Source organism: Scyliorhinus torazame, chromosome 7, assembly GCF_047496885.1.
Source record: "Scyliorhinus torazame isolate Kashiwa2021f chromosome 7, sScyTor2.1, whole genome shotgun sequence".
NCBI classification, from domain to species: domain Eukaryota; kingdom Metazoa; phylum Chordata; class Chondrichthyes; order Carcharhiniformes; family Scyliorhinidae; genus Scyliorhinus; species Scyliorhinus torazame.
The window spans coordinates 202,475,078-202,500,626 of record NC_092713.1 but is presented as its reverse complement, the minus strand read 5'-3'; the positions used below and the strand labels follow the sequence as shown (position 1 = coordinate 202,500,626).

General features: G+C 47.9%; 1 protein-coding gene across 3 annotated transcripts in view; it reads right to left on the bottom strand.

The window, feature by feature from the left end:
* The window catches only part of LOC140426785 (fibroblast growth factor receptor-like 1), a 223,891-nt gene that overhangs the window by 172,619 nt on the left and 25,723 nt on the right, over positions 1-25,549 (bottom strand). The gene's annotated exons all lie outside the window — the stretch shown is intronic.

Here is a 25,549-nt window from a genome sequence, read left to right as displayed (position 1 = left end):
TGAAAGGTGCATGCTGGGGGTGTCAAGGTTCACTTCAAAAATTGACTCCTGAATAGAAGGCATTAAAAATTAAAGGCGTGGACTTTAATCAATTGTAATTCTGTCAAGACAATGGGAACTGGGGGGCAGCACGGTGGCGCAGTAGTTAGCACTGCTGCCTCACGGCACTGAGGACCCCAATGGGAACTGGGAGGCGGCACGGTGGCGCAGTAGTTAGCACTGCTGCCTCAGCACTGAGGACCCAGGGTCGATCCCGGCCTCGGGTCGCTGTTCATGTGGAGTTTGCACATTTTTTTTTAATAAACATTTTATTGAGGTATTTTTGGTATTGTAACAACAACAAAATAAACAATGTACATGAAACTAGAAACATAGTGCAAAAGCCGTCTCCCTTCCTTAATGGTCCCACTTTATTAACCCCCTAACTCTAAGTTAAACTAACCCCCCCCGCCCCCTTCTGCTGACGATTAATTTTCCGTGAAGAAGTCGACGAACGGTTGCCACCTCCGAGCGAACCCCAACAGCGACCCTCTCAAGGCGAACTCGATTTTCTCCAAACAGAGAAAGCTAGCCATGTCCGATAGCCAGGTCTCCGACTTTGGGGGCTTTCAGTCCCTAAAAGCTAAAAGTATCTGTTTCCGGGTTACCCGGGAAGCAATGGCTAGAACGTCTGCCTCTTTCTCCACCTGGATTCCTGGGTCTTCCGACACCCCGAAAATCGCCACCTCTGGACTCGGTGCCACCCTTGTTTTTAACACCGTGGACATGACATCTGCAGACCCCTGCCAAAATCCTCTGAGCTTCGGACATGTCCAGAATATGTGCACATGGTTCGCTGGTCCTCCAGCACATTTTGCACACCTGTCTTCCACCCCAAAGAATCTGCTCATCCGGGCCACTGTCATGTGAGCCCGATGAACGACCTTGAATTGTATCAGGCTGAGCCTGGCACATGTTGCGGACGCATTGACTCTACTCAACGCGTCTGCCCATAGACCATCCTTTATCTCTCCTCCCAGCTCCTCCTCCCACTTGCACTTCAGCTCCTCAGTCTCATCTCCTCAGACCCCATAAGTTCCTTGTAAATGTCAGAGATGCTCACGTCTCCTACCCACCCTCTGGAAACTACCCTGTCCTGAATCCCCCCTACGGATAGGAGCGGGAAGGTTGACACCTGTTTAAGTAGGAAGTCCGCACCTGCAGATACCTGAATTTGTTTCCCCTCGCCAACACAAACTTCTCCTCCAGCGCACTCATACTTGGAAAGCTCCCCTCTATAAATATGTCCCCCATCCTCTCAATCCCCGCTCTCCGCCATATCCAGAACCCCCCATCCATACTTCCCGGGGCAAACCGGTGATTGTTACAGATTGGGGACCAGACCGATGCTCCTTCTGCTCCCACATGTCTCCTCCATTGCCCCCAGACTCACAGGGCTGCCACCACCATGGGGCTGGTGGAGTACCATGCCGGTGGGAACGGCAGAGGCGCAGTTACCAACGCCCCCAGACTAATGCCCTTGCATGAAGCCGCCTCCATAGGCTCCCATGCCGACCCCTCCCCCACCGCCCACTTCCTGAGCATGGCTATATTCGCCACCCAGTAATAGTTATTAAAATTTGGCAGCACCAGCCCGCCCTCTCCCCGACTCCGCTCAAACATTACCTTCCTTACTTGCTGGGTCTTGCCCACCCAAACAAAGCCAGTGATCACTTTGTTGACCCATTTAAAAAAGGACCACGGAATAAAGATGGCGAGACACTGAAATACAAACAGGAATCTCGGGAGGACCTTCATCTTCACCGTCTGCACCCTCCCAGCCAGTGGCAACGGAAGCGCGTCCCATCTCCAAAAATCATCCTTCATTTGGTCTACTAGTCGGGCCATATTTAATTTATGCAGCCGGTTCCATTCCCGTGTCACTTGAATGCCTAGGTGAGTTTGCACATTCTAACCGTGTCTGCGTGGGTCTCATCCCACAACCCAAAGATGTGCAGGGTAGGTGGATTGGCCACACTAAATTGTCCCTTCATTGGAAAAAAATAATTGGGTACTCTAAATTTTTTTTTAAAAGTCAATGGGAACTGTTAACCAGACATTCAAAACCCTCTGTTGAGGATGAAATAACCCCATCTCCTGTTGGTTTCTATTATCTTGAAATGGGTCAAATGTTTCTGAGGTGCAAGATCAAAAATGTGATTACTTGTTCTGCAATAATAACTGCAAACAAGTTAATCAAATTCCTTCTTCAAATATATAGGGAGGAGGTTTAAAAATTTGTTCTGCCAAACCAGAACAAGAGAGAAAAATAAAAGTAATGAAGAAAGACTGCTGAAGGAAGCAGTAAGTAATATCTCTCTCGCTCTGTCTGAGCTAAAGTTGTCTTCAGTAAGGTGCAGTTATGTGAACTTCAATTCAATTGTAGGATTTTAAGGATACCAGTTAAATTCAAACAGCCACACTGTTCAAGAATTTCCGCCTCATTGCTGCCTCACAGCGCCGAGGTCCCAGGTTCGATCCCGGCTCTGGGTCACTGTCCGTGAGAAGTTTGCACATTCTTCCCGTGTTTGAGTGGGTTACGCCCCCACAACCCAAAGATGTGCAGGGTTGATGGATTGGCCATGCTAAATTGCCCTAATTGGAAAAAATGAATTGGGTACTCTAAATTTATTTTTTAAAGAAAAGAATTTATGTCTCAAAGACAAGCTAAGGACGTAATCATAGAATCTCTACAGTGCTGAAGGAGGCTGCACCGACCCTCTGAAAGAGCACTCCACCCAAGCCCACTCCCTTGCTGTATGACTCCATAACCTAAGCGACACATCCCTGGACACACTAAGGTCAATTTAGCATGGCCAATCCACCCATGCTCACTCCCCCTCCCTATATAACCCTCCCCAATAACCCCTTAATCTATATTACACATTTCTTTGGATACTAAGGAGCAATTTAGCATGGCCAATCCATCTAACCTGCACACCTTTGGACCATGGTGGGAAACCGGAGCATCTGGAGGAAACCTATGCAGACAGGGAGAGAACGTGCAAACTCCACAGATTGGAATTGAACCAGTGTCCCTGGTGCTGTGAGGCAGCAGCACTAATCACTGTGCCACCATGCCGCCCTATTCTTTTAACTTTTATTTGGACTCCTTTTTAAAAAATAAATTTAGCGTACCCAATTCATTTTTCCAATTAAGGGGCAATTTCACGTGGCCAATCCACCTACTGTGCACATCTTTGGGCTGTGGGGGCAAAACCCACGCAAACACAGGGAGAATGTCCAAACTCCACACGGACAGTGACCCAGAGCCGGGATCGAACCTGGGACCTCGGCGCCGTGAGGCAGCAATGCTAACCCCTGCGCCACCACGCTGCCCAACTTTTATTTGGACTCGTAACTTCTTACTTTTAAGATTTGTGTGTATGTGCATGTTATTGCGTCTTTTTTTTTTCTGGTTTAGTGACTTGAATATAAAAATCGGCAAGTTATGCTGCATTTGTACAGAACCTTAGTTAGGCCACACTTGGAATATCGCGTATAATTCTGGTCGCTGTACTGCCAGAAAGATGTGAAGGCTTTGGAGAGGGTATGGAAGAGGTTTACCAGGATGTTGCCTGGTCTGGAGATTATTAGCCATGAGGAGAGGTTGGATAAACTTGGATTGTTTCAGTGGGAGGTTGAGGAACGACCTGATAGAGGTTTATAAATTGATGACACTTAGCATACTGAGACACTTATTCCCAGGGTGGAAAAGTCAGTTACTAGGGGTTTAAGGTGCGAGGGGCAAAGTTTAGGGGAGATGAGCAAGGCAAGTTGTTTTACACAAATGGTGATGAGTGCCTGGAAAGCGCTGCCGTGGGAGGTGGTGGAAGTCGATAAAATGCGGTGTTTAAGAGGCATTTTGAGGAATACATGAATAGGGTGGATATAGAGGTATATGGACCCCGAAAATGCAGAAGATGTCAGTTTAGACAGATATCATGATTGGCGCAGGCTTGGAGGGCCGAAGGGCCTGTTCCTGTGCTGTACTGTTCTTTCTATTCTTTGTATTCAATAATAATCGCTTATTGTCACAAGTAGGCTTCAATGAAGTTACTGTGAAAAGCCCCTAGTCGCAACATTCAGGTGCCTGTTCGGTGAGGCCGGTACGGGAATTGAACCCGCGCTGCTGGCCTTGTTCTGCATTACAAGCCAGCTGCTTAGCCCACTGAGCTAAACCAGCCCCGCTATTCTTTTTATTCTTTGCGATAAACTTACCCTTTGACTCAAAAAGACCTGGTTTGGTTATCGCCTTATTAAAAAGTAAGTACATTTGGACTGGAAATGCATTTACGGGGACAAATAAATAAAACAAGAACCTTTGTTGCGGCCAACCGAGGGGGCAGAATAAAGGGGAGCCAGTTCACTCCTCCTCACTTGCTCCTAACAATGGTGCCACCTTAATGCAGGGCTGATGCACAAGCCTAAAATTGCACTGAACTGTTGTAGCAACTCTTTGAAGTGAAATTTACCATTTTATTTGAAGCACCATTTGCTTGCTAATTTACCTGCAATCAGCATTCATTCTGATTTGTGTTGAGGTGCAAGTTACAAAAAGTGGAAGCTTGTTGGTAATTTTTTCATTTGGGGGTCGCTTAGTAAATTTGGTGTGTTTGCTTCAGAGCTTTCCCCCCATGGGGATTGTAACATCTGAATAAGGATGCTTCTACTTCTGTGTGGTGAAGGTGTCTCCACTCATGGATAATCTTGTGGACCAGAGTTCTTTCACTGAAACACTGACTGATTCCAGGAAGAAATTAAGGTCGTCCAAAAGATTCCACAGGTGCCTCTTCAAAAAGAGCCGTATGCTCCTTTCAAGTGTGTAGGGCATTCAGCACCCTGTATAATGTCTGTCACCATGCACGCAAGCAAGCTCATTCAGAGACCCTCACTCCCCTTCATCACAACAGGCCACCATCGAGTTCTGCAAACAGACCCTTTGAGAAGTGAATCCAGCTGACAAGCATTCTCTCCACCTATATTCACGACCGGCATGCAACAAGCACCATCAATTCAACAGCTGTACAAACAAGAGTTCGGCCAAGCTCAGAGTGCTCTGGTTAAGGCTGACTTGCACTGAACAATAAAAATCTGAATAGTTACTACAGCCCTGCTTCTGTTAACCAGTGAGACACAAGCATGGAAGGGCTGAACCCAAGAGATTAGAATTTCTAAATTGAGCCAAATCACTGCCAAATGCCCCTCCTACCCTCCTTAATACTACCCCACTGCACCCTCCCTCCACTTTAGGCTGGCCATGTCCACAAATTCCAGTCAAACTGCTAACTCTTCCCTTTTAAATTGTGTGCAGTATTTGGGTCTGAGTCACAGATTTATAGAGCTGACCTGTTCAGAACAAAAACAAGGTGAAAATGGGTGGATATGTACTGGCATTCCAGGGCCAGGGACAGAAATCATGCACCCTTGTGCTTCTCCTCTTTTCGACCCCTTTTTGCCCGCCCACCCTTTAACCCTCTTCCTCAAATCATATAATTTTATACTTTTTCCCTTTCAAGAGTCAATAATCAGTTCACCGAGCAATCACAGAACGTCCAATATATATGCAGCCTGGGTCATTAATATTAGGAGCAGCGGTGATATAATGCAGTATTAATTTGTGCGAGCCCAATAGATGATCTCACTGTAATTATTCAACAAACCAGAAAGTACAAATATGCTTGAAAATCATCATGCAATATTACTAATTTGCCAAATTTAGAAGAATTCGAGGTGACTTGATTGAAACCTTTATGATTCTGAGGAGTCTTGACAGAGTGGACGTGGAGAGGATGTTTCCTCTTGTTGGAGAATCTAGAACTTGGGGTCACTGTTTAAAAATAAGGGGTCGAAGGGGCAGCACGGTGCTGCAGTGGTTAGCACTGCTGCCTCATGACGCCGAGGTCCCAGGTTCGATCCCGGCTCTGGGTCACTGTCCGTGTGGAGTTTGCACATTCTCCCAGTGCTTGTGTGGGTATCGCCCCCACAACCCAAAGATGTGTAGGCTAGGTGGATTGGCCATGCTAAATTGCCCCTTTATTGGAAAAAATGAATTGGGCGCTCTAAATTTATTTATTTTTAAATAAGGGGTCGCTCATTTAAGACAGAGGTGAGGTGAATTTCTTTCTCTCAGAGGGCCATGAGTCTTTGGAACTCTCTGTTTCAAGAGGCGGTGGAAATCTTTGAATGTTTTTAGGGCAGATTGAGGTAGATTCTTGATCATCAAGGGGGTGAATGGTTATGGGGGGTAGGCAGGATGGTGCGGTTGAGGTTACAACCAGATTAGCCGTGACTCTATTGAATGGTGGAGCAGGCACGAGTGGCCAAGTAGCCTACTCCTGCTCCACCATATTCATATGTTCATAAAGCATGCCATTAGTTATTTATTATACTGTACAGACAATAACTCTGCCTCCAGCCCTCACTAACATGATCTACACATTGCGCTATATGGACATGGTGAAAGTAGATTCATAGTTGAGGAAGATTCAATTCTTTCAACCCAGCTAAACTGCACCAGATCTTTTTCATTCTGTGGAAGAAGTAGAAGGCTTTCTCCTGCCTGGGTGCATGATATTATTCAGTATAATTATTTCTTACAAGGGGTGTAATTGAATTCTACCCTAGCAGCAACCTCACAGGCGAGAAAGATCAAATGATTCCTGAGCAACAAAGTGAAATGATTGAAGAACATAGATCTTCACCATCAGTGAGAAGCATTTCTGTGTGACACAACTTTCTGAGGGACAGGCTAAATGGTTCACAATTGTACCTATGTTTTCTTGATCAGCAAGTCTGAAGACATTGCTGATTGCTGCTTCTTGCTATAAAATATTTTCAATATCTACTGTGCAACACAACTTTCTCATGAAATTTCAGTACCTCAAAAAAGCACCAAGATAAAGTGGGATAACAGGTAAGCAGGCAAAAGAACAAAATTGAAGTCAAAAGATAAGACTTGGAAATCATATATTTTTTTATTTGTTCATGGGACGTGGGCGTCTCTGGCTGGGCCAGCATTTATTACCCATCCCTAAATGCCCTCCAGGGGACAGTTAAGAGTCAACCACATTGCTGTGGGTCTGGAGTCACATGTAGACAAGACCAGATAAGCATGGCAGATTTCCTTCCCTAAACAACATTAGTGAACCAGATGGGTTTTTACGACAATCAACAATGGTTTCACAGTGCTATGGGGGGAGCAACGCAGCTAGGGGGGGAAACTAGGTTGCTGCTGCATTGGCCAAAGGGGAGCTGGTGCCTGAAGAGAGAGTCGGGGCGGGGGTCTGCCGCTGGGGGGAAACGGAGAGTGCGGGAGGCACGGGCACGTGGCTGGCCAAGAACGGGAGATGGCTAATCAGCGGGGGCGGGCAGCCCCCTGATCCGGCTGATAACTTGGAATGTGAGAGGCCTGAACGGGCAGGTCAAGAGGGCCCGTGTGTTTGCGCACCTGAAGGGACTGAAGGCAGATGTGGTCATGCTCCAGGAGACGCATTTGAGGGTGGCAGAGCAGGTTAGGGTGAGAAAGGGGTGGGTCGGGCAGGTTTTTCATTCGGGATTGGATGCAAATAATCGAGGGGTGGCGATTTTGGTGGGGAAGCGGGTGTCGTTTGAGGCGCTGAGCATCGCGGCAGACAATGGAGGTAGGTACGTGATGGTGAGTGGTAAGCTGCAGGGGGTGCGGGTGGTCTTGGTGAATGTGTATGCCCCGAATTGGGACGATGCCGGATTTATGTGGCGCATGTTGGGCCGGATTCCGGACCTGGAGGCGGTAGGCTTGATAATGGGGGGGGGGGGGCGGACGGGGGGGGACTTTAATATGGTATTGGATCCAGCATTGGACTGCTCTAACAGGACGGGTAAGAGGCCGGCGGCGGCCAAGGTGTTGAGAGGGTTTATGGACCAGACGGGAGGAGTGGACCCATGGAGGTTTGTTAGGCCGGGGCCCAGGGAATTCTCTTTCTTTTCCCACGTCCATAAAGCCTACTCCCGGATTGACTTCTTCGTTTTGAGCAGGGCGCTGATCCCGAGGGTGGAGGACACAAGAGTATTCAGCCATAGCCATCTCAGACCATGCCCTGCACTGGGTGGAGCTAGAGCTAGGGGAGGAAAGGGACCGCCCGCTGTGGCGCCTGGAGGTGGGTTTGCTGGCGGATGAGGAGGTGAGCGGTTGGATCCGGGGGTGCATTGAAAGATACCTAGAGGTTAATGATAATGGGGAGGTGCAGGTGGGTGTGGTCTGGGAGGCGCTGAAGGCGGTGATTAGGGGAGAGCTAATCTCCACTAGGGCCCACAAGGAGGGGAAGGAGAGGAGAGAGAGGGAGAGGTTGGTGGGGGAGATTTTAAGGGTAGATAGGAGGTATGCAGAGGTCCCTGAGGAGGGACTACTCAAGGAGCGACGAAGCCTCCAGGCCGGGTTCGACCTGTTGACTACCAAGAAGGCGGAGGTGCAGTGGAGGAAGGCGCAAGGGGTGATGTATGAATACGGGGAGAATGCTCGCCGGATGCTGGCACACCAGTTTCGGAAGCGGGAGGCAGCGAGGGAGATTGGGGGAGTTAGAGATAAAGGGGGGAACACGGTGCGGAGTGCAGTGGGAATAAATGGGGTATTTGGAGACTTCTATGAGCAGCTGTATAGGTCTGAGCTCCCGACGGAGGGGGATGTTTCTGGACCGGCTGAGGTTCCCGAGGGTAGAGGAGGGGCAGGTGGCGGGGCTTGGGGCACCGGTAGGGCTGGAGGAGCTGACTAAGGGGCTGGGGAGTATGCAGGCGGGGAAGGTACCGGAGCCAGATGGGTTCCCGGTGGAATTTTACAGGAGGTATATGGACCTGTTGGGCCCACTACTAGTGAGGACTTTCAATGAGGCGAGGGAGGGGGGGGGGTTCCTACCCCCCGACAATGTCCAGGGCGCTGATCTCGCTGATCTTCAGCGGGACAAGGACCCTTTACAGTGTGGGTTGTATAGGCCAATCTCGCTCCTCAACGTGGATGCGAAGCTGTTAGTGAAGGTGTTGGCTGCCAGAATTGAGGACTGTGTCCCGGGAGTGATCCACGAGAACCAGACGGGTTTCGTGAAGGGAAGGCAGCTAAACACCAATGTGCGGAGGCTCCTAAATGTAATCATGATGCCTGCAGTGGAGGGGGAGGCGGAGATAGTGGCGGCTATGGATGCGGAGAAGGCCTTCGATAGGGTGGAGTGGGGGTACCTGTGGCAAGTGTTGAGGAGGATTGGGTTCGGGGATGTGGCCACAAATCGGAGGAGGTCGGAATACTTTCGGCTGTACCGGGGCAGGAGTGCCCCCTACCCCCCCCTGCTATTTGCGTTGGCAATTGAGCCTTTGGCGATGGCTTTGAGGGAGTCCAGGAACTGGAGGGGGCTGGTGCTGGGTGGGGGAGGAACACCGGGGATCGCTGTATGCCGATGACCTGTTACTGTATGTGGCGGACCCGGTGGGGGGGATGCCAGAGGTGATGCGGATCCTCAGGGAGTTTGGAGACTTTTCCGGGTATAAGCTCAACATGGGGAAGAGTGAGCTATTCATGATACACCTAGGGCACCAGGGAAGGGGGAAAGATGAGCTTCCACTGAAGAGGGCAAAAGGAGTTTTCGGTACCTGGGGATCCAGGGGGCCAGGTGCTGCGGGGCCCTACACAAGCTCAACTTCACGAGGCAGGTGGAGCAGGAATTTAAAAGGTGGGATATGCTGCCACTCTCCCTGGCGGGTCGGGTATAGTCGGTGAAGATGACGGTGCTCCCGAGGTTCCTTTTTATATTCCAGTGCCTCCCTATCCTGATCCCTAAGTCCTTTTTTAAGCGGGTCAGCAGGAGCATCATGGGGTTTGTATGGGCAAAAAAGACCCCGAGGGTGAGAAGGGTGCTTCTGGAACAGAGCAGGGACAGAGGAGGGCTAGCGTTGCCTAATCTGTGTGGGTTCTACTGGGCTGCCAATGTGGCGATGATACACAAGTGGGTAATGGAGGGGGAGGGGGCGGCCTGGAAGAGGCTGGAGATGGCATCTTGTGTGGGCACGAGCCTGAGAGCGCTGGTGACGGCACCGTTGCCGCTCCCGCCAACAAGGTACACCACGAATCCGGTGGTGGCGGCGACCCTCAAAATTTGGGGGCAGTGGAGAAGCCACAGGGGGGAGGCAAAGGCTTTGGTGTGGTCCCTGATCCGAGAGAACCATCGGTTTGTCCCGGGGAGAATGGATGGGGGGTTCCTGAGCTGGTACAGGGCAGGTATTAGAAGGATGGGGGACCTGTTTATAGATGGGACGTTTGCGAGCCTTGTGGCGTTGGAGGAAAAATTCGGGCTCCCCCCTGGAAATGCCTTCAGGTACATGCAGGTAAGGGCGTTTGTAAGACGACAGGTGAGGGAATTTCCGCTGCTGCCAGCACGTAGGATCCAGGATAGGGTGCTCTCGGGGGTGTGGGTTGGATAGGGCAGGGTCTCGGCGATCTACCAGGAGATGCAAGAGGAGGAGGAGGCCTCGGTGGAGGAGCTGAAAGGTAAATGGGAGGAGGAGCTTGGGGAGGAGATAGACGAGGGTACGTGGGCGGCCGCCCTGGGTAGGGTAAGTTCTTCCTCCTCTTGCGCCAGGCTTAGCCTGATACAATTTAAGGTTCTGCACAGGGCGCACATGACTGGGGCAAGGCTGAGTCATTTTTTTGGAGTAGAGGACAGGTGTGAGGGGTGTTCAGGGAGCCCAGCAAATCACGCCCACATGTTCTGGGCGTGCCCAGTGCTGGATGGGTTCTGGAGGGGCGTTGCGAGGACGGTGTCTAAGGTGGTGAACACCCGGGTTAAGCCGAGTTGGGGGCTCGCACTATTTGGGGTATTGGACGAGCCGGGAGTGCAGGAGGCGAAAGAGGCCAGTATTCTGGCCTTTGCGTCCCTGGTAGCCCGGCGGAGGATTCTGCTACAGTGGAAGGATGCGAGGCCCCCAAGCGTGGAAGCCTGGGTCAGCGACATGGCAGGGTTCATTAAATTGGAGAGGGTAAAATTTACCTTAAGAGGATCTGTGCAAGGGTTCTTCAGGTGGTGGCAACCGTTCTTTGACTTTCTAGCGGAGTGTTAGGAGGTGGACAGCAGCAGCAGCAACCCAGAGGAGGGGGGGGATACTTTGTGTTTACTACTGTGTTTATTATCATTTAATGGGGGGCTTGTATATTGGGGGAATACGTGACATAGCTACAAGATGTTTATTTATGTGTTCTTTGTTTTTTCTTATTTCTCATATTCTGTAAAATCTGTAAAAATTTGAATAAAAATATTTTTTTAAAAAACCAATGGTTTCACGGTCATCATTAGACTTTTAATTACAGATTGAGTTTAAATTCCATCAATTGCCCTGGTTGAATTCGAACCCGAGTCCCCAGATCATTAACCTGGGTCTCTCAGTGTCTGCGTGGGTCTCACCCCTACAACCCAAAGATGTGCAGGGTAGGTGGATTGGCCACGCTAAATTGCCCCTTCATTGGGAAAAAAAATAATTTAGTACTCAAAATTTATTTACAAAAATCCTGGGTCTCTGGATTACTAGTCCTGCAACAATACCACTATGCCACCACAATGCAAACAGGTTATTGATTCGCTTTTGAGCTCACTATGCACTCCTGTCCTGGAAACCTCACCCCACAAAACCTGCTCGGTAAACTTCCATTAGCAACAAAACAGGACTCCAGCCATGATTCTCCACTCTGTTTGCAAGATAATTATGGTGACAAAGGCCACCTAGCTCAGGTCATCTCATCCAACCAAATGATGTATGAAAATATGTATTATGAGCAGGAGTAGGGCATTCAGCCTCTCATGTCTGCTCTGACATTTGATAACACTGCCTACATTAAACCAGTGACTGTAAATCAAAAAGTACTTAATTGACTGTAAAGTGACTTGGAACATTCTGAAAGATACTACCTATCTGCATAGAGTAGGCAAAGCGACTGAAGCAATGATGAAACTGAAGGCCCAAAGCTGACTCTCTAAAGGTAATTAATCATAGAGCAATCAATTGATGTTACGAAAGTGGCTACAAATAAATCATGCATTTACAAATACAGTTCAACTCTGTAGCCAATGAAACCTTATTATTCTGAATTATCTGGTGCCAACCTACACGATACTATAAATGGCCTCTGCCCCTTTTATGCTAGTGGAATTGCCCCTGAATTTGACACTCAGACATTTACCAGCAGCTAAGGAAAAATGTACATTAAATTGTTGTATCTGAATTTTTTTAAAGAATGATACACAGTACAAAAATTCAGTACGGCCAGATTTTGTAAGAGTACTAAAACGAGCAATAGTGAGTCAACATGTTGTTTTGTATCACTCTCGGCTTTTATTTTCTTACATTTCTTTCAATGAGGTACAAAATTCTCTACACAGCATGTCATCAGAACTGTGGCTACTTTAGGGCGGAATGAAAATTTAGACTGCTATTTATATGCTGGTTTAAATTCAAAAGAGAATTTTGAGAAGTGTACAGTATTTAATTTTGCGGTACTAAACGTTAAAAGTGACCCTTCCACCCTCCCCCATTGCACCCTAACACCCTGTCCACCATCCCCCGCCCCCAACACGTCCAAACGGCTCTAAAATGATTACAGGGACTTGCCATTTTCAAGCAGATATTCAACTGAGAACATTGCCTGACAGTTGTACTGTTGCTTCTGGCCTTTGGGAAGCTTTATGGTTTCCTCGTAGGGTATTCAGCAAAAATCAGACCCATGAAAGCTGCTGGAAGGTTGCAAACAGCAGCGCAGCAACGGTCAGTGAGATTGACCTGACTGTTTTTTTAAAAATTGGAACTGTAAAGCCAGTTTTCCAGGCCTTCAACCGCCTCACCCTCACGCTCCCGCTGTTAGTCACCCAAGATGTCCGCGCTCTCAGAGAACAGCTTCCAACACTAATTGGGAAGCGCACAGTTGGATCATTCTTTGGCTGTCAGTCAATCGATTTTTTTTTCTTTGCCATCTCCAACGTCTTCACAACTAAGAAATCAAGGTGTTTCAAAACAAATAATAAACGAAAGAGACACGCAGCCTGAATTTTCATTTCCCTACGATTTTTCTCCTGGATTGCTTGTAGCGATGCTCAGGACATTTATTCCTGACATGTTGGCTCCCCTCGGGCTACGGTATCTTAGACCTCTTTGATTTAGACAAACAAAGTCAGTCTAAATAAAAAGATAAAGAAAGAAATACATGCATTATTAGCCAGCTCTCATCCTTTGTTTGGGCTGCAAGCCCTATGGTATACACATCTGACAGCAGCTTGTTGGGGGGGGGTGCTATATCCTGTGCAGGCTCAGCTAACACAATGAATAGCCTGAAGGCTGGAACGTCCGAGGTTCCAAGGCCCCGGCATGTGCAGAGTTTGCTACTCTCAGCTGTCTGGTGGCTTGGTAACGGTGCTGTAACTGGCTTCAGCCAGCCCCTCCCCCACCCTAACTTAATGGGAAAAACATTGTTGGGTTTACCTGGTTCTGCCGGTCAGCCGTGAACGGAATGCTGCTTCAAGGCTGGAAAGTTCACACCACCGCATGAGCAACTTGCCTTGAGCAGAGGAAGCTGCTCTCGAGAGCAGAGACAAGCCAACGTGAATTGAACATGAATCGGCCCCACCAATCTCTGATTGTAACCATTCCATGGAGAATTTTGCCCAGATGCAAGATATAAAATCTCTGCCGACTGAGAACAATTAGTCTCGCCACCAGTACTTCCAGCTAAATGCACTCAGACATTATTTGCATTGCATCTCTACTTCAGAATCAGAATATGTGAGCCCAGTTTTAACCCATTCATTTACACAAGAGTTAAAATTGGGCCCATGTGTGTCTCTAAAGGGAATGTGGCAGCAACATGAAGGAGCCTCTGAAGCAGATCTTTGTAAACAACTCAGCCTCTACAAGCCTCCGGGATCCAGTCACTTGGAATCTCCGATTTTCATTGCTCCACCATTGACAGTTGTGCATTCAGCTGCCTCTGTCCAAAGTTCCAAATGTCCCTCCCTAAACATCCCTCCGAAAAGGCAGTCCTTAAAACCTACCTCTTTGACCACGGTTTTGATCACTACCCTAAAGTCTCCTTTTGGTTCGGTCTCAAATGGTGCTTGATAATGATCCTGTGATACATCCTTGGGATATAAAATGTTGTTGGAGACTGCATGTCAGTGGGAAGCACATCTGTCGATGAACAACGGAGACCAATCGCAAGAGGTAGTTTTGATTCCTGCCTCTGGAGTGAACCCAGGTTAACAACTGCTGCTACTATTGCTTGACATCAAGTGTGCAACTTTGACTAAGGTTGTGGGCAGGCTGCTCCCCCAGTTTCCATGCTGGCACTGAGGTTACCATTGTTGCTGGTTGTGCTGGCCCTTCTTCCTCAAATACTGGGAGGGTCCATAATGATAAAGATTGTTAAAAAATGTTCATGAGACATGGGCGTCACTGGTCAGGTGACTGTTGTCCATTGCTAATTGCACTTGAGAAAGTGATGGCGAGACACTGCAGTCCATCTGATGCAGGTGCTCTCACAGCACTGTGAGGGAGGGGAGTTCCGGGACTTTGACCCAACGACAGTGAAGGAACAGCAGTATATTTCCAAGGGGAACTTCCAGGTGGTGATGTTCCCATGTGTCTGCTGACTTATACTCCTAGGTGATAGAGGTTATAGCTTTGGATGGTGATGTTGAAGACTTGGTGACTTGCTGCAGTGCATCTTGTAGATGGTATACACTGCTGCTACTGTGCTTTGGTGGTGGAGGGTGTAAGCCTTTAAAGAGCTGGATGGGGTGCCAATCAAGCGGGCTGCTTTGTCATAAATAGTGTCAAGCTTTTTGAGTGTTGTTGGAGCTGCACTCATTCAGGTAAGTGGACAGTTTTCTATCAAGTTAGGTGAATTGGACATTCTGAAGTCTCCCTCTGTGTACCCGAACAGGCACCGGAGTGTGGAGACTAGGGGAATTTCACAGATGATTATTTCAGGCTTGTGCCTTTTAGATACTGTAAAAGTTTTGGGGAGACAAGAGGTGAGTTACTTGCCTCTGGGTTCCCCGTCTCTGATCTTCTCTTATAGCCATAGGGCGCGATTCATGACTATACAACGCGAGAGCTAGGGCACCACCTCCAATCCCCTGGCAGGCCCCCATGAGTGTCACTCTGTCTGGTCACTTTTATGTGGGGACCAGTGCTAAATGGTGCTCGCCCAAGGTCTCTGAGGCAAAGGGGATAAATCCCAAAGCCTCAGGTACCTTGGGAATCTGCACATTAGAGCGAGACTAGCTGTCTCGCTCTAACATGCAGCTTTCCCAAAAAGTGGCCCTGCCCACAATGGGAAGGATTTACATTGCAACATCTCGCGAGATCACATTGGTTCTCGTGAGGCGTTGCGAGCTGGGTAGATCCCGGCTTTTATCGGCCACACTGCACCGCGCGTGGCGAGCTGCTTTTCGGGTGCAGCATGGCCACTGGATCAAACCCACAGTATTGATATGGCTGGTCCAGGTCAGTTTCTAGTCAATGCTAACCCCCCGGTTGATAGTAGGGGATTAAGCAATGGCAATGCCATTGAATGCCAAGGGGAGATGGTTAGAATGTTTCGGTTGTGCACCTTGATTTATCCAGCGCCTTCCAGCCTAAAAATTGAGGCTGGGCAGGAAAAGGCCCTTACGTGGCACTTAAGGGCCTTACCTGGGGCAAGGGGGGGGGCTTCCAGCCCAAGGTCCAACCCACCCCACCGTAAAATCGAGTCAGCATTGGGGCGGGCGGGACCCAGGGGGATATCTCCTTTCACCTTTCAACCCTGTCTCAAAACCATTGGGGGCAGGGTGAGTGTACAATTCAGGTCTCCATCTTTTTTTCCAATTTAGCATGGCTTTCCACGTACCCTGCACATCTTTTGGGTTGTGAGGGTGAGACCCACGCAGACACAGGGAGAAAGTGCAAACTCCACACGGACAGTGGCCCAGGGCCGGGATTGAATGCAAGTCCTCAGTGCCGTGAGACAGCAGTACTAACCACTGCACCACCAGGTCTACTTCTGAGGGATGATAGCTCTAATAATGTGGCTCGTCCTCAGTGATACACTGACATCTCAAACTAGATTGTGTTAACATGTCCCTCACAAGCTTCTGACTCCGAGACAAGAATCCTGGCCTCTACCACTAGCTAGTGGCACCCTCACCCCTGAGTTAGTAAGATATGGATTTGAGAAAGAAACTCCATTCTCATGATGGACAAGGGAAACCACTCATTGCAGTTTGGAAGAGAAAGAGAAAGGAAACAAGAAGGGCCTTCCTTTATGTTTCAGCAAACTGATTAATATATTCACCTGAAATTCCTTTGTGGCCTAGCCCAATGTCACCTTTAACACATTTGCTTGATGCAGGTAAATGATTAAATCCAAATCATGCATGGGGAATGCACTACCTGAGCAATTAAATGCAATTGAATGAATGACAGAAAATTAAGAAAGGAATAGGGTCCAGGTTATTGTTGACAGCTGCCCTCAGACCTGCTGGGTGATCCTAATTTCTCGATGTTGGGCAAATTGAGATGGGGCCACTCTCAGACTTCAGCATATGTGACCAAAGCAGATCACAAATGCAAGAACACCAGGTCTCCCGCAACTTTGACATGGCCAGCCAGTCACACAGTGACAAGACTGCGCTATTACAGAGAGAGTCAGTCTCATAGTGACAGGACTGAGCTTTTTTTAAAAATTTGTTCATGGAACGTGGGCGTCGCATGCTGTGCCAGTATTTCTTGCCCATCGCTAATTGCCCTTGAGGGGAGGTTAAGAGTCAACCACATTGCTGTGGGTCTGGTGTTACATGTAGGCCAGACCAGGTAAGGATGGCAGATTTCCTTCCCTAAAGGACATTAGTGAACAAAATGGGTTTTTACAACAATCAACAATGGCTTCAGGGTCATCAGTAGACTTTTAATTCCAGATTTTTATTGAATTCAAATGTCATCATCTTCAGTGGCGGGATTTGAACCTAGGACCGAGAGAAATACTCTGGGTCTCTGGACTACTAGTCCAGTGACAATTCCACTGCGCCACCACCTCCCCATTACAACTAATAAAGAGAGACTCAGTCGCACAGTGACATGAATGCACTGTTGCAGAGAGAGTCAGTCCCACAGTGACAAGACTGCACTATTACAGCGTCAGTCAGTCTAATCGTGACAAGACTGCTCTATTGCAGAGAGAGTCAGTCCAATAGTGACAGGACTGCACTATTACAGCATCAGTCAGTCTAATAGTGACAGGACTGCTCTATTGCAGAGAGAGTCAGTCCAATAGTGACAAGACTGCTCTATTACAGAGAGAGTCAGTCCAATAGTGACAGGACTGCACTATTGCAGGGTCAGTCAGTCACACAGTGACAGGTCTATACTATTGCAGGGTCAGTCAGTCCCACAGTGACATGACTGCTCTATTACAGAGTCAGTCCAATGGTGACAGGACTGCACAGTTACAGAGAGAGTCAGTCCAATAGTGACAGGACTGCACTATTACAGGGTCAGTCAGTCACACAGTGACAGGTCTGCACTATTACAGGGTCAGGTCAGTCACACAGTGTGTGGTCTGTACTATTGTAGTGAGGGTCAGTCCCACAATAACAAGATTGCACTATTGCAGAAAGAGTCAACCCCAGTGTCAAGACTGCACTATTGCAGGGTTAATCAGTCACAAAGGGATAGGTCTGCACTATTGCAAACAGAGTCAGTCCCACAGTGTCAGGACTGCACTATTAGAGGTATGGTTAGTTATCCTGTGTTGTCTGGCTATCAGTTGCACAGTTTTGGCTTAGGTTAATTGGTTACACAATGATAGGTAGCGGATTACATAGTCACCCAGTGATTTGGGGGGTTGACGGGAAGAGGGCATAGGTAATGATTCACACAGTGACTGTGCATCACTGTTGAGTCAATAGCTCCACATTGCAATAAGTGGGCCTGGTGATAAAAATACAACCTCCTAGCTCCATCAACAACACTGAACAGAGACGTTAAAGAGGTCATTGGTGCAACAATAACGTTTTTACTGACAGCCAATCAATTTGAACATTATTCTATTCATGCGGGACACACTGGCTACTTAATCATATGGTTAGCTGAACTGAGTCAAACGTGTCTTTGTTACACTAGGTATTCACTATAAGACTAGGCGTCTAAAGTAGGTGAACCATACATGGCCTGCTATTTTCTTAACTCCAGGCCCTCTGATATCGGAAGACGCTAAATGAGAAATAAAATGTTAACAAAACAGGTTTGTGCAATCTACCTGCTGTGGAATAAGGTTTCAGCTACTCTGGCGTGTTAACCTGTTCCAATTCCTGTACCTACACCTAGAATTATTTTCCAAAACTAAGCTCCTGATTAGCAGTACTTCGATTAGGTTACTTAGCCCATTGCCTTATTATAAGGAGTCATTTGTTTCTGAGAAAGTGAGTGAGTTACCAGGTGGTGTGGAGAGGTGAGAAGACATCAGGAGTCCCCGGGCAGTGTAGAGAGGTGAGGAAACATCAGGAGTTCCCTGGCAATGTGGAGAGATGAGGAGACATCAGGAGCTCCCGAGCGGTGTGGAGAGGTGAGGAGACACTAGGAGTTCCCGGGCAGTATGGAGAGATGAGGAGACACTCGGAGTTCCCGGGCAGTGTGGAGAGGTGAGGAGACATATAGAAGTTCCCGGGCGGTGTGGAGAGGTGAGATGGCATCAGGAGTTCCCGGGCAGTGTGGAGAGGTGTGGAGACAACAGGAGTTCCCCAGCGGTGTGCAGAGGTGAGATGACATGGTTTTCCTGGAAGACTAATATCAGAAGAGGTTTGAAGTGAGGAAGTGAGTACAGGAACAGATGGAGGCAGAATTCAGGGAGATGGCTCAGTGGGCAGTATGAAGAAGAGGTTTGGTAGAAGGAACTCTGCAGCAAGCCCGGCAATCTAGATATGCAAGGTGATGACATGTGTTGCAACTCTTCGACTTTTCCCTCTCACAACTGTCATGAATTGCCGGATTTGGATCCTCGTTATCAACACTTCATGCAATGACAATCTGTTGATTGCAGCGTAGCAGCAGGAACGTGGACCGTTAACGCAACAATAAAAAATTATCCTCAAGACTAGCCTCCAAACTGCACAGGCCATAGGCAGATTAGGCCACAATAAAAGCACCCCCCCTCCCCCACCCCCACCCCACCTCCCACCGCCTGCCTCACACAGTCAGATAATGACACTAATTGGAGCAGCTCTCTAAATTCCCACTCATGTCTCAGTGGTTAAGAGCCCAGTGTGTACACTGAGTCATACAGACAGGTTCTATCCTTGATCAGTAATAGGCTAGTTGGTTAGGATAGTAATAGAAGAACTGCAGTTGTTTTAAACTGAGCCAGGAAACTATTAAGCATCACTCTGCTCCTGTTTCAATCTAGTACCCTTGGCAGAATTGTTGGTATCAACCGAATGTTGGATTGAGCCGAATTGTAATACACATCACAGTTAAATAACTGCCTGATATTTAGTGAGACACCAGAAAGCAGCTGATCCTGTGGACCCATATACTAAAGAGGATCACAACCTAATGGAGCAAAAAAGGAAGACCTGGATGGACATCAACACCAGAGGGATGCACAGGGTTCTCCCATTTGTCCACTGTTACTTTGGCAGAAGAGCCATGGGATTATGGTGGGAGATGGGGAATCTCCACAATGGTCCATCCATCACAAATTGTGGAAAGCAACCATAAACCTATATGGTAGGGAACTGAGCCTTTGAGTGCCCGCTTTGACCTTTGGGGTGGGATTTAACAAAATAGGAACAAAGTCTCGTAGCAAGCGCGTTTCCTGGCGCTTGCAGCACAGAAAAACACAATGCTATAAAACGGCTCCCGGGTTAGATTTGAGGCCTCAGTGGGGAACGCACGGCTGAGGCTGCACATAGGCCCAGTTTATGCACTGAGGAACTCCCCTCGTCGCCCCTCACCCCCAGGGCAATCTTCAGCCCAATCGGCACCACACAAAAAATGCCAGATTGGCACTCTGGCAATGCTCCTTCCAGCTGACAGTGCCACTCAGGTACCTTGGCAGTGCCAGGGAACCATCCTGCATGTATCAGGGGGTATCCGATCCCCTGGGAGACCCCCACATGTACCACTTGTCTGGTCCCCATTTGTGGAGACCAGTACTGAACAGCACTCACCTAGGTCTCCGAGGTGAAGGGGATAGATCCCAATGCCTTGGGTACCTCAGGAATCTGCACATTAAAGTGAGACTTACGGTCTCGCTTTAATATGCAGATTTGCCAAGACGTCACCCCGCCCTCCATGCGCGGGATTTACATCGCAATGTCTTCTGAGTTTGCATTAGTTCTCATGAAGCGCTGTGAGCGGGCTAGATCCTGGGAGAGGGGTATCCTGACTTCTATCAGCCACAGTGCGCTGCTTTTCGGACGCAGTACGGCTGTTCAATCGCACCTTTGGTCTGTGATGGGATGGCTGGTCACACAGCCAGGCAGCAATTGGTCTCAGTATGTCTTGGGAAAAATTAACTTGCATTCCAGATCTTCGTTGTATGTCCAGTCACCTTTGCTGGAGCATGTGTCTGTGTTGCATATTGTCCAGAAATACCTGGGACTGTTGGGATGGAACCCTCAATTAAGAGCCGTGTAAGGAGGAAATATAGGACCATTGTTACCAGAATTTAAAATCACAGATTTCAGTAACATGTTGCGTGACTGGCTTTTTGGCAAAAAGTTACTACAGTTTTCCTCAGCCCTATGTCCATGTTTGAGAAATTGTGCTTCAGCCTGCTAAATGTTTTCTTTTAATTCTTGGTCAGTCACACTTGAATTCAATGGTCAGAGGGTATGAGGGCCTCCATCTGACTTTCAGAGTCCTTTATGGTCAGTGATCCTGTCACTAATAAGGAGGAAGATAAATGAGTAGGCCCAGGCTTCTAGGCCTGTCAGAGTGATGTATTGTTGTGGATGACAGGCTGTGATTGATCACAGCATAGGCCCTGGTAGAAAGGCCTTTTGCAGACTCTATACTAACCTTCACTCTCACTCTGGGTTTGAAGGATGCATGACAGTAAGGCAACACTACTCTCAGATCAAGTGTCAGGCACCATCAGGGGACCAAGTGCAGTAGAGACTTGGATCAGAGCTCATGGTGAACTACAGGTTGATATCATGATATTAATATTGTAAAACACAATAGCACACATTCCGTTTCTTTTAAACCGGTAAAAAACTGATGGTGGACTTAATCATGAGGAAGTCACTTTTTTAAATGTGTGAAACAGTCCGACTGATGAAGACGGCTTCAGGCTATTTCCAATCGGAAACAGGGCCACAAGATTCAAAACTTCTTATTTGATTATCTTCTTGCTCGCACACAAGAAAATAAGCCTGTGTTGTAGCAATGACCAGCCAAGCTGTAGGGTTGGGTTATGAATAATGGCCCAATCTTGTCCTTAGCCAACAACTACACAGGCAGAAAAATCATGGGTGCTGGCTTGTGAACTGGAGCAGGAATCCTGCTGCCATTCCTCTCTTAACGGAGGACGGTTGTCTCCCCCTTTCTGGGACGTCAGCTAACTGGGGATAGAAGCTGCCTTGGGCAATATGACTCTGTATCATTATCAGATGTGACTTTATCAAAAGGACCTTCAGAGAAAATTGCATTCTAAAATAAATTGACGGATAATCAGTGACCCTGATAGAATGGACAATGGACAATGCATCGGCAGGCTCCTATAGTTCCTCCTGTGCTTGAAATAAGCCATCCTGCACATTCGTCCCTTTCCCGCTATAAAGCCACCCACAAAATAGAACATTTGCCCTTTCCTCAGCAAAAAGAATTTTCCCCTTGCCATCTATCTTTCTCCCACCCCATGCAGGCTTTGAAAACACATGCGAGGCATCTTCTAATCACTCCTGTAATTTAACCATTCCTGCCCTTCGCCCCATCAGAAACCCTATGGATCTTTGGCTCCCCATCTCCTTCTCCACACTTTCCCGCATTCTGTACTTGCTTAAAAGCTGTTCATCTCTAATTGTGTCCAGTTCTAATTGTGCCCAATTCTGTGGACTGGCAGCACTGTAACACAGTGGTTAGCACAGTTGCTTCACAGCTCCAGGGTCCCAAGTTCGATTCCCGGCTTGGGTGACTGTCTGTGCAGCGTCTGCACGTTCTCACCGTGTCTGCGTGGGTTTCCTCCGGGTGCTCCAGTTTCCTCCCACAGTCCAAAGATGTGCGGGTTAGGTGGATTGGCCATGCTAAATTGCCCTTAGTGTCTAAAAAGGTTAAGTGGGTTTACTGGGTTATGGGGATAGGGTGGAGGTGTGGGCTTGGGTAGGGTGCTCTTTCCAAGGGCCGGTGCAGACTCGGTGGGCCGAATGGCCTTGTAGCCATCTAAGGTGGCCACCTGCAAAGGACCATGGGAATTATGGCCAACCCAGGACTCAGGCAGATACAGAGTCTATGTGTATCTGAAACACAGGTAACCAGGCCTGATCGAAACCCCCACTCATTTGCATTTTAATGGCCCATTTTCTCAGGACAATAGAACTCCAATCAAGCAACCAATACAGCCACAGACTGATCGGCACCACTCCCCTTACTGAGAAAGCCCAACTGCCAAGATCAATGACCGCTAAGGACCCGCCCAGCCACCAAGGCACCCGCCCCTTTATTGGCCGAAATCGAAGACAGTGATCAGAGCCCTGTTGAACTATTGGATCCAAGGTTAAGGACCGCCCCAAAGAGCGTGAAATCCCAGAGGGATAAAAGAGGACACAGCCATGTGTTCTGTCTCTTTTGGATCCGGCCTGTGCCAACCCAATCGTAGCAGGAACAGCCAGCCAAGTTCAAGACCAATGATCGCTACCTGACGGATGAGCCCAGCAGAGACAGAGACACTTTGTTCGAACCAGCCAAGTGAAATCCAGATAAAGGCCTTATCCATTTGCACTGTGCCGGATGCCCTGAAGTTAAGTATAGTTAATTGTAGCTTATAGGTGTAGCTTAACTCGTAGTAGATATTGTGTTTGCATGTCAAGATAACTCTTGTGTATGTAAATAAACCAACTTTTGAACTATAAAAACTGGTTGTGTGGTCATATGAACGATATAAGGGGAGGCTTGTGGTTCACCAACATTATTAATAGAGCAACAGCCACCTTCAGCACTGTAAATTCTATGATTCTGATGAGAGGTTATTGTTCTGAAGCAGGAGTCAAGGAATGATTTCAGGTCCAGAAGTCATCTTCAGCTGGAAACTGATTGAAGTGAAGGTTTTCACTCTTATCGAAACGACTGGAAAATTCAGCTCATCTGTTTCTTTATATGCAGATGCTGCCAAACCTGCTCAGTGTTTCATGCAATTATGGCTTTTATTCATAATTATCATTCCTTGATTTACCTATTCATTTGTTTCTCTCTCCAAACTTGGTGCCCTCCTCCACTGTGAGTTTTGGCAAATAACTTATCACTAACGATTCTTGAGCACCATTGTAGTCCTATTGAAGGATGGAGAAACTGTCTGTAGAGGCAGTAACTCCTACCCCCCCCCCCCCCCCCCCTCCACCACCACCGCCACCACTTACTCAAACAATGTATTTAATCTTGTAGTAAAAACATCTCTAGCCGACGTGCTGTCGACTCAGATTCCTGCAGGGCCTCTGAAGCTACAGAGGGAGTCACTTTCAGGGAGAGTGCTGTTTTGGAATGTGGTGCACAATATTATCAGCAAGTCTGTCAACGGTCACAGCTGTCCTGGGATCCGGACACCTGTCTCTGGAAGGCTCGGAATTTCAGTGAGAAATCACGCACCCTTTCCTAAAGGGACAGCGTCACTCAAGAGGGTCTGCGCTAGCTTTGTGTGGAGTTTAGCCCAGTTTCCGGAAGTCTTCCCAGAGAGAGAAGCTTCAATGACGTGCCACGCCTGTCTTAACCGCACTAAGTGGGTTCGGCCATCTAAGAGTTTCTAGGCTGTCATTTGATGTTTAAAGGAATTGGATAAAATCTCTTCATTTCCCGGCTGCATTGATCTGTGCTGGGTTACAGTGCTAGGAGGCACCAACAGTGTGCTGCATCCCGCTTCAGCGCCCCTTCATTCATACCTTGGCCTAGGTGGTGAGATTTTGCATGACATTCAACAGTGGCACTGCACCACTGTCCAGTCCTTTGCTATCCTCCGTAAGCATTCCAGTCACTGGGCATAGTAATGGGATTGGAATCCTGGCTGATTTACTCACATTACTCCCCCATCCTCAACCCACGTGTAACCTGAAAGGAGCTACACAGGGCAGAAAGGCTCCAGGTTTAATTCAGTTTGCAATGAGCTGGTTATTATAACTCTTTTGGGGCAAGGCCAAAGAATGCACAGAGGGTGGAAAAGACTGAGGATCAAACTGGGGCCTGCATGGTATGGGATAGTTCAGTGTCAGAGCAGAAAGTTGACAAACCACCTACTGGAGTGGAGGAAAAGATTGGGTGAATGGATATATATATTTTATAAACTTCTACTGTATTGGGAATCCCTTTCCCCAATTTTGATGAGATTGATCACTCTTTCAACTCCCCATCCGTTGTGTCACAGGTCATTTCCTGGTTTCTCAGGGTTGATTTGTAACAATGCTGGAGAAGCCCGTGTGCGACAAGACAGGAGATGACCATTTTGCCTCCTGGGCCTGTTCAGTCATTCGGTGATATTATGGATACAACTCCACATCCCCACCTCTGGTCCATATCTCTTACTACCTTTGGCTAAAAAAAACTATCACTTTCAGTTTTAAAAGTAACAATTGAACTACCATCAATTGCCATTTGTGGAAGGGTTCCAAACTTATACTGGCTTTTGTTCTGAAGAAATGTTTTCTCCTGAAAGTGGTTATCTTGTGATTCAGTTAGTAGTACCCCTGCCCCTCTGAGCCAGATGATTCAGGTTTAACTCCCACCCCAGGATGTCTTGGCCACAGACGTTTTCATGCCATGGCACAACAGGTTGCCAAACAGCCTAATAATCCTTCCAACGCTTCCTCACTATTCCCCAAAGCAACAGAAGTGTGTGTGAAGAAACAAAGCAAACTCCTGAAAGGTTTGGCTCTCACTTTTTGATTATGTGTCCTAGTCCCATACCTCCCAGCCAGCAGAAGTAGTTTCTCCTGATATGCCCAACGGTTCCCACTTAATCCCTTGAAACCTTGGACAAAATCACCCCTTAACGTTCCAAATTCTAGGCAATACTACCCTGGTTTGTTTAACCTCTCCTTTTTGATGAACCCTTGGGAGTCCAGGTATCATTTTAGCATATCTATTCTGCACCCCCTCCACTGCCTATATATCCTTCCTAAGGTGTGGTGTTCAGAACTGCTCACAGAGGTCTAATCAGGGCTTGGTATAGCTGAAGCATGACTAATACCCCTTCTATTCCTCTAGGCATAAAAGACAGCATTCTTTATATTCTCTTGTGCTGTGCTGAACTGTCTTCACTTCAGGA